Source organism: Balearica regulorum, chromosome 1, assembly GCF_011004875.1.
Source record: "Balearica regulorum gibbericeps isolate bBalReg1 chromosome 1, bBalReg1.pri, whole genome shotgun sequence".
Lineage (NCBI taxonomy): Eukaryota > Metazoa > Chordata > Aves > Gruiformes > Gruidae > Balearica > Balearica regulorum.
The window spans coordinates 99,263,978-99,274,187 of NC_046184.1; the positions used below are offsets into that span (position 1 = coordinate 99,263,978).

Consider the following 10,210-nt stretch of genomic DNA (forward strand, 5'->3'; position numbering starts at 1 on the left):
GAAAAGAAGATGTTAAATGATAATACTGTCCAGAGATGATGGATTTTCTTGGAGAATGAGATAACTTCAAGAGCACAACCAGTTAAAGAAGGGCTCGTTTAAACACAACTGCAGCCTTTATTTCCATAACTTTACAAATTCACATCAGCGTGAAACTGGAAACACAACATTTGAGCCAGTGGTGGATACTAGATGCCCTTCTCACATTCACAGGGTTGCGAATTATGCTTTAGTCTAATCAAGACACAGCAGAAATGAAGTATAGTCTTTTTCATAAGTATAGAACACCAAAAATCTTTTTATGTATTTGAAGTCAAAAGCATTGTGTCAAAACATAGGTTTCTCAACTAGTTTCACTGGTTTTGCAAACAGCTGATCTAGAATTAAGGTTTTTTCATTTTTCTTTTTAAACATACTACAAATTTGATATTTTACCAAAGTCTTTTTTTTCCAGCTTAAACTGGGAAAGTAAAAGCAATCTTATTCCAGAATGAAAACACCCATGCTTAAATGCTATTGGGCCTCACTGTTATAGCTCTAGCCAAGCTGGTTGATCTAAATGTCTTTCATGGAGGCTCATAGACTGCTATCATCTCAAAGGTCTATAGGCTGCCCACATCAAAATATATACTGGCTCTTGGGAAAAAAAAATAAAAAATATACATCTATCACGACATTATATTGGTTTTTGAATCCAAATCTAACATTCTGGATTTACTTTACTCCAGCTCCATTTGGAATCATATGATAAAACAAGCTGAAGGAAGGTACAGGTAGAATCACCTTGATTCACTAAGGAAACGGTCAGTAGCAATTTGAGATTTTTTTGGTTGCATTTGTTTTTTTGATCCTGCTTCCTTGAGCTATATAATGTGGGCAACATTCTGTTTTTTCTGCATCAGAAGGAAAGATGCTGTCTTGGTATTTGAGAAAAAAGAATACCTATCCAAAAAGTAAACCAAGTTCTGTTTTGTTCATGTCTATAAACAGCCTGGATCTAGTGTCAGAGGAATTGTGAAAGAGAGAAAGCAGCATCAGATCCACAATATACATGTGTGCTAACCTTCCCTCCAAAGCCCAGTTGTTCTCTGGAAGTCAGCATATTTTTTGATGTTGATTGAACTCTCTCTCTCTCTCATCTGCTGCTTGCCTAACTTGCTTGCCATAAAATTACCAGTTAAGCAGGAATGCCAAAAATTATCTACTTTAATTCTCTGTTAGTTAATCCGATTCCATCGGGTCCTGTGATTTACAGATCCTATATGAAAAATGCATTCATTTTCTTTTCCACTCAGTAATCCACATGCAGATTGAGGAAGCTGCACTTTTCCTTCTGTGCAATTTTGGGGTTGGCTAAAGGAGCCTTTCAAAAAATAGTAGAAGTAAAAAATGATGCATAGAAACCAGGAGCGTATTCAGTTATATGATGATACTTGAACTTCTGTTTTGGAAGTTAAAGTCTAAGGTTATCTTTTCTAATACATATACCTTTCAGGGATTACAAACACAAGGCTAAAGCTGTTTGGTGTTACCTCTGTTTACAAACTGCAGCAAATTGCAATATGCTTGAATAAATATGTCCATTGTTATTCATTTAAATAAATACTTGCAAAACAAGGAGGTCAGATTCTGAATTTTTCTAAGTAGCTAGAGTACAAATGAGTCTTTGTTTATACCATCTGGCCTGAGATCAGTAGTTCACAACTGCTCAACACTTGATATTCAGACTGCTTCTAATGACAAGCAGGCTAAGTGTTATTTCTGTGTCCTAAAGGGTGACCATCTCTTAGATCAAGGTTTTTGGCATTAAAGGTTAAATAGGAAGAATGTTACAATATTAGGTAGCCTTGCCACTGACTTTCTTTCAAAACTGAAAAATAGCTTTTACTACAACTCCAGCAAAAGCTGCTTACCTTAATGATTGATGCATACAGTCAACAGTTGCTAAATGATACGGTGAAGAACCATTCAAATGAGTTAGCTGATATGTGAGCATTGGCCTGAAATTTATGACTGCTGGAAAATGGACTGACCAGGCTCCAAGACAGCCAGGATTTAAGTTCACAGTCCATCTGTAATTATCACCGCACGATGCTGTTAATGTCAGGCAGCAGTCTTTCCACTCATGTTCTGTAGCCTTGGTACTCTTGGGTATATCTGGGCATGGTCACATCATCTACTGTTGGAACTGCAGAGATCACATGCCTCAAATATCATCTTATTTTATTATATAGACTGTGTTTCTCCTCAGCATGGAGCTTCTCCTTAGGGCCTTGAACTTAATATTCACTTTACCTAGATTTTTACAGATTAGCAAATATGAGAAACCTAGGAAACCTCTGTGTGAGTTATAAAAGCAATGTGTCCAGGAGTGGACAGTATAAAAGGATATTATACTTCGAAAAACTTGGTCAAGTTACTGCAACCTGTCTTCCCAACAGCACTGCTGAATAAAGGCTACAGAAGCAATCTTCATTTTGGCATGCCAAACTTTTGAGTGCTTGATATTGAACTCTCTGTATTCCTTTTAGTGCTCTGTGTAATAAACCCTATTTTCTACTTTTGGCAGATTGCACAATGCCTATTACCAGTGTAGACATTTGACCATACCCACAACTACACTTTTAGAAGACAGGCATTTGCAGCCAGCTTGTTAGCAAACAGTAAGAGTTGATAGGATGCTGGCATTCAGTAATACAGCAGCATACGCACATTATTATTAATCAAATATTAATTAATTGCACTTATGAGAAGTCCTCTTATCTTTATATGATCTTTTTCGGAAACCTCTACTGCAAATGTAATGATATCGACAGGTCTTGAAGTGCTATCATAATATTTGCTATCAGCACACACTTCTAGACAAGAATTATTTGACGTTAATCCCATATGTAAAAGTTCTCTGTAGTATTTTGTGGAGAGACTCAGGAGCTATAGTGTCTGAAGCTCCTTGCATACATGTATTTGCACGTGCATGCACAGACCACAGATAGTACAATCCAAGACATGTGTACATTTATTTGGGATTATAGAGTTAAATTAATTTGGGCCACTGACTTAGCTGGTATAGAGATCTCATTTTTTGTTTAGTATTTATTAGGATGCATAAGGGTTTAGTTCTCTAAGTCACCAGTATAGTAATTTATTGTAAATTCGTAATCGATTTCAGATGATCTCTCTACACTTTCAAAGGTAATGGCTCCTGAAAAAAAAATAAAGTCCTTATGTAGCCTGCATCCCTAAGTAACCAAGGTAAAAACAGAGTATTGCTGCGGTAAAGGGGCATCTATAATTGACTGAGAGAGGGATTGTAGAGGGGCTTGAAGTTAAGCTCTGTTATTGCCCATAAAGTTGTATACTCCAAGATCCATCCTGTAACTTCTCCTGTTTATTAAACATCAAATTATGTATTTCAAAATATGCTATCTGCACAACTCGGCAGAGTTTCTTTTACCCTTTCCTGAGGTCACAAACTCAACCAAACTGAACCTTCAGCAGACCTAGGAAAATTCGTTCTCAGTGCTCATTCAACCTTACTTTAAGATTGGGAGTGGAATTATTAGCTAGTTTTATATATCCTGCCAGGCAAGCAGCAGATGGTCAGTATAGCTGCACTACACTGGTAAATAAAACAAGTCCAAGGACTGTTTTCTTGTGGCTAGATTGATCCTGTCAAAATAACTGCAGATCATCTGACCCCTCTGGCCCTCATGCAGTCTGTTATGTCCCTAAGACAGTATTTGTGTATGTGTGTGCTCATTTCTTTTCAGCTCGGTGATGATGTCATAGCATGAAACTAAGGATAGGCATCACATGTCTCTGAGACACTCTGTGTGTGTGTGTCTGCATGTGTATGTAGGGAACTAACTTCCCTCCCTGTGCCACAAGAATTTGGGCAACTTATATCATAAAACAGTTTCTGTAGGCTGTGTATGCACAAATGATGGTGCAAAGCTTCTTAAATTTACTAATGCACGTAGTAGCTAACTATGAATAATGAGCCACTAGGCTAAACATTAATATGCTCATCACAACCCCATGAAATGCCTGATGGGGCTTTACCAGCCAAGCGATTGTCAATCAAATGGTGATGGGTCAGTCTGCTTTGCTTCTTAGAACGAGCTGATCCTCTTGTGTTGCTGAATTAACATCTTCTGAGTCTCTGCTGTTTTTTCTTCTAGTTCTACACGTTTTCATGTAAGTATTTTTCCTCTTGAATTCTTGAGCTGTTCACAGCTCTTGTCTCAAAAATTAGACAACGACTTTGTGTTTTCACATGTTTTATCTTTTATAGCCTTACCACATGTACTTTCTTACACCTTAATAATAGTTTTCCCAGTACAAGAGAGCCAAGGTTGTGCAGCTCCCTTGCATGGCAGTAGTCCCTGGATCACAGACCCAGAACCGCTGACTGAAGCTTACAGAGGTGAGGGTACAAAGCGTGTTGGGATGCTGTTGAAGAACAGCGCGTGGTAAAGAGCGCTGAACCTGGCGCGGCCTTATCTGCACAATGGGAACTGTCCCTAGTACGTGCTGCTCCTCAAACCAGACCAGTGTGTCATCTGAGCGAGTGCTGACTGGCATAGCCAAATCCTCGCCAAGGTGCACGATAGCGGTTCAGCAGTTTGGATGATCAGTGTTGGAGATTGTCCTTGGCACCATTTTCCTTAGAAGTACGGAGAAGGCTGCCAAGGCAGGGCTTGCTTTGATTGGGCCGACTAGAGACTCTGGATCTAGTCTTTGGCTTCCTGAGACCTCCTACACATTTCTCTGGTCAGGGTAAGCTCTGAATCAGCTGGTGATTTCCTTGCACTACAGGAGGAAAGCACCTGAAGGTCAGCATATTGCAAGCATTTAAAACTGTTTCTTTTGGAGAAGCCAGCTATTTCTCTTGTAAAGTCTTTATTCTCCAAGATGCACTATTGAATTGCAATTCCATACTGCAACATCTGTCCTGTAATCTGTTAAAAAGAAAAGTGTTTATTTTACACTGAGACTGAGTGATATCTACTTATATTTGGGAAATGTTAACTTGTGTGCTGTTAAAAATGTAATTGGATTATTACTTCATAACTTTTTCAAATTATTCCTCTTGTCAGCTGAATCATTCATGTGCCAAACCATTTTGTTTAGCTATCCTTTCCCCTTCCTCAGGTACCTTACTCTTGCACCCTGAAATGTATGTATCCAAGCTATCGATTCTCTCAAAAATCCATTATTACCAGGTAGATCTCAACAGCATTACAGCTGTTTGACAAGCAGATGATGGATTGTTCTCATTAAACACTGATCTTTTAAACGGTGTCCCAAACTTTCAGGGATTAAAATTAGGATTCAAAGTTGGAAGAATGAAAGACTGGAAAGATTAAAGCTTTCCATGGCCCAGAACTATGTCTCAGGTAATGACTTAATCCTGAATTCTTCACTAATGTTTATGAAGGTTTTGGGGCTCCTTTGACTGCCCTGGTAAGGGAAAGCCTCAGATCGCTTTATTATTCCATAAAGTGGGTTTTTCACTTATAGCAGCATAGAAGAAACTTACAGTCAGGTTAAAACTTGCAAGGGCAAATTAACCAGGTTCCCTACTGCTCTGTATTAAATGCTCTAAATTTTCTTACTAGTTGGGTATTTTTATGTTACATTGGAGTTTTAGTGCAAGTATATTTTAAGTGAATAATAGCACCTTCTTTAGTGTGGGTCAGAAAACTTAAATCATTATTTTTATAGAAAAGAAAAAAAAAATGGTTCTAACCCTGAATGTAGTTTTGAGGAAATAATTGTTATTTTCCAAAATATTTTTCACAATGGAAAAATAGTTACAAGTTAGATCCTCATGAATCTGCCCAAAGAGGTATAATGCCTCAGCATACGCTGGTAGCTCATGGGAGATGAAATCTGACTGGAGATCCCAGCTCCCTGGGGAGATCTTGTTCGTGAGGCACTTAAACTGGAACTCTGATGATGCGTGGCAGTGCCAAGAATTGGATCATGCTAACGTCAAGTACCCTAGTTTTGACTAAAAAATGTCAGCATTACATCTGGATTCAGATTTTTTTAAATTTTTTTTTTTTTTTTTTTTTTTTACAGCTTATAACCTGAGGGCTTTGAAAGGGCTTAATCATTTTAAATTTTGTTTTTTTCTGCCACTGTCTTCTGACACCGCTTCCTCGCACAGTGTTGCTGCACTATTCTTGAGGCATTTTTCTAAACCACTGTAGCTGGACCACAGACAGAATAAGCTTTAATGAAAGCTTATTTTAGACACAAAGCCAAAAGAGGAAAAGAAAAAATGCAATTTTCTCTCAGCCTTTTAAAGGAAATCCACTAACTGGGACTTTTTTCCTTGATTTACTGCTAAGTTCAGATCTCTGTAAATCATTATAGGCCAGTTCTGTTTCGGAAAACAGACACTCACTGCCACTCGCTAGCTGAAGGGGCAAATAAGGCTACTGATGTGGAACAAGAGAGTCTGTGTGCTCTGTGTGGTACGGACTAAACATTTGCACTGACACATGCCATGGTCCAGGGTAGAAAAAGACCCTGTAGACGATCCGGTGCTGCCAAGGCACGTGACGTTTCAGTGAATGGATGGCCACCTGCACACAGACGACTTTCTGTGCTTGGAGAACACCTGGGTCAAGGTGGGGTATAATCAAGCCGCACTTGGTTGCTTAAATTGTTCAAGGATTTTCAGATTCAGTCACTGGCTACAGTTTTCCCCGGTGTGGGTATAGACATATCCTGATATTCTGGCTAATGGAGGGATTGACAGCTCTGTGTTTAAAGCCCGGTAAAATCTCTCTCTTTATCCTCCTGAATACACCTTGCAAAAGATTTTTCATCTGTGCACCATTACCTGCCAGGCAAGATACTGCGACTTTCCCTCTTTTTCCCTTGAGATATATTTTCCTCTTAAAAGGACACGAGGGAAGGGGTTTCAGAGCTGTGGTTAAAATGCCACACTTCATAAAGACATTATGCTTTGATAATCTTTTTCCCAGCACCTTTTTCAACTGAATGGTGCATCAGGCTCCTGTCAGAAAGCCCCTCTTCATCACAAGGCGTGCCGTCCCTCAGCAGGCAGTCCAGCCGTGACACGGAGGAAATAACAGCTTGCCACCTATTCAGAGGTAGAGTCACCTTGGAGGATCTGTGCTACCTTTATTTTTCTCCCTTGAAAATACTGTCTAGTGTACATAAGCCTATTATATATTTTCTTTTTTTCTGAATGACTAGCAAGCTACAATTTGGTTTCGTTACATTGCCGTCAAAAATGGAAATGCTTGGGATGTAAATCTTAACCTTAAGCTGACTTGAAACAAGATGAAACAGTACAAAAGTGGATCAGCAACAAAGAGAAAAAAAGTAGTTTGTTTTTTCTTAGAATGTGACTGTCCTATAGCTATATATGATAAAGAATGCCTGTTTTTATTTACAGTAGTTATATATTAGTGAATGCTAACTTACATTTTAGTAGATTATTCTTTCTACTTGTTATTTGTATCAAACTTTATCTGAAATTTTTACTTTAATCAGGAAAGCCTAAAAATAGAATTTTAAATTTGCAAGTCAAGCTTACAATTTAACAAGAGTCAGACCTTTTTGTAGGCATCGTATTGCTGCAGGAAAAAGAAAAAAAAATGAAAAAAGAAAAAAGAAATGCTTATTCTAAAAGAGAGAAGTGCTATTTTTAATGAGTGAGTTATCTTTCCAGGCTCCAAATTATCCTGAATTATGGGACTACTAGTTCTCACTCCTCATTTACAGCCATACCATATGAGGAAAACAGTTCTCCCAATTTTTCAATTCCTCAGACAATCCTCTACTTTAAATTACTCTCAGAAATGAAATAGTTTGATGAACTGACATGGGAAAAAAATATCTACCTTTAAAGCATGTTTGTCTGCAAAGAGGCTATGGCTGTGAAAAGCTGGTTTAACTTTTCTAACTGTTTAAACGACCCACTTATACTAGAAACCACTGTTTCTAGTACTTTACTGGTTCAAAAATCTTTAAAGGTCAACAGATACTACCTGAATTATTTTATTTAAATTTTAGAAAATTTAATGAGTAATAGGTAAGGTAGCAAAGGATTTATTATTTTCTAAATTATGCTGATACATTTATCTGAAGTAAAAGATTAAATTAAACTTTGTTTAAATGAAAATCAATTGAAATATTAAATACATATTTTTATATTAAAAGTAGTTTTTTCCTTAACAAAGCTTTCTTCTGAAATAGGTCCCATGTTGCAGATTGCATATCAATAATGTGCCTTTACATGTGTATTGGGTCTGGCTGCGATGGAGTTAATTTCCCCATAGCAGCCCTCACAGCGCTGTGCTGTGTAGCGGTAGCTAGCAAGGTGTTGGTAACACACCGGTGTCTGGGGTGCCGCGGAGCACCGCTGGCGCACATCGGGGCTGTCTCTCTCCAACAGCCCCCTCACCAGCAGGCTGGGGGTGGGCAAAGTCTCAGGAGGGGACACAGCCAGAAGAGCTGACCCCAACTGACCAAAGGGATGCTCCATACCATATCACGTCTTCTCAGAATAAGAAGTTGAGAGAAAGGAGGAGGAAGTGTCGTTTTTTATGACATTTGTCTTCTGGAGCAACTGCTATGCGTACTGAAGCCCTGCTTCCCAGGAAGTGGCCAGACATCACCTGCTGATGGGAAGTAGAGAATAAATCTTTGTTTTCCTTTGCTTCCATGCATGACCTTTGCTTTTGCTTTATTAAACAGCCTTTATCTTGACCAATGAGGGTTTTTTTTCCATCTTATTTTCTCCCCCCATGTCACTGAGGAGGGGAGTGATAGAGTGGTTTGGTGGACACTGGGCATCCAGCCAAGGTCAACCCACCTCAACATGTGCACTGTCTCCCACAAACATCATTATTTTCAGCCCAGAGGCATCCACTTTTGAAGAACTTGGAAAAATACCTTTCCCATGAGAAGAAATTAGTTTATTTAAAAAAAAACCCACAAAAACAAAACAAAACAAAAAAACCCAAACAAACACCAAACAACCAGAAGCCTACTACTCTGTTTAAATTTAGTCTACATGGAGATCAAGGTACACAAACACTATCTGAGAGATGTTGATTTTATTTTAAATTCAGATGAACATTAGCACAGCAACAATAATAATAATAACAACAATAATAACAGTTTAGCATTGTATAACGAAGTAGTAGCATTTTGCAGTGCAACAGTATCATAGCCTCTATAGTGAATGATTGCTATGGTTACTCAGAATGGTATGCACCGTATGTACGCTGGAGAGGTTATGAGAATAAAGCAAGAAGTCATAGGAATTAGTGAGCTCTTCATTAGTATCATTGTAATGGCTCCCCAATGGGCAATGTGCACTAGGAAAAAACTCACACACTCTGAAAAGTAGTTAGTATGAATACACTGCTACCTTTTCCCCAAGGTTAATAATTCATCTATATACATATGAAGTACCAGAAGGCCCTAATCTAAGCTAAACTAAGCAATTTCACTTTATATCTTCTTTTCTTTCTAGAAAAGTCTCTTGATAAAAACATACTAACTAAACTGCAGGCTACATTATTTTCTTAGTTGAGTCACTGCAGTGAGACAGGGAAAAAGAAAAAATCCTGGAGGACCTTCTTGAGGGAGAAAAATATTTAAAGTGAAAATGACAGTTGGAGAAGCAAAGTTTACAAAATAACCCCCAAAACCACAAAAAAAATAACAACTAACTTTGCCAGCACTGACCACACAAATTTTGCTGTTCACAAGAATAGTATAGGACCTTTCTGAGCTCTTCTGCAAGCTTGATGTTGCAGCTCCTTTTGTAACTAAGGTGAAGTCAAAAGAGGTCATAGATGTGCTAAGAAAACTCACTTGCATAAATTCTGCAGCATTTATCTAGTGACATCCTTTTCAGTATTTTAGTCTCATCGTCCCTGAGACCTGCAGGACACAGGACCATGAGTAAGCTCAAAATAAGTGGAATAATTCAATACCCTCAACCTTAAATAGTCAAAGATCATGACTTGTCTCCCTCCCCCTATGCTCTCTGCATGCTGCAAATGGATTTTTTTTTTAATGTAGTGATTTTATATTTTTTTCTAGCTAAATGTGTGGATCTCTGTATTTGCTTTCACAGCAATGTGGTTCCAAAATGTTCTCAGTTCATTGATCTGGAAACACTTTTTACTAAATAATGCCAACAGAGATCCTC

The 10,210-nt window shown here is 38.2% G+C and overlaps 1 long non-coding RNA gene across 1 annotated transcript in view; it reads left to right on the forward strand.

Annotated features, from left to right (window-relative positions):
- The window catches only part of LOC142604078 (uncharacterized), a 142,298-nt gene extending 135,174 nt beyond the window's left edge, over positions 1-7,124 (forward strand). Inside the window, exon 3 of the long non-coding RNA XR_012837972.1 lies at positions 7,002-7,124. This is a non-coding gene — a long non-coding RNA (uncharacterized LOC142604078). The remainder of the gene's footprint in view (positions 1-7,001) is intronic.
- The last annotated feature ends 3,086 nt before the right edge of the window (positions 7,125-10,210 follow it).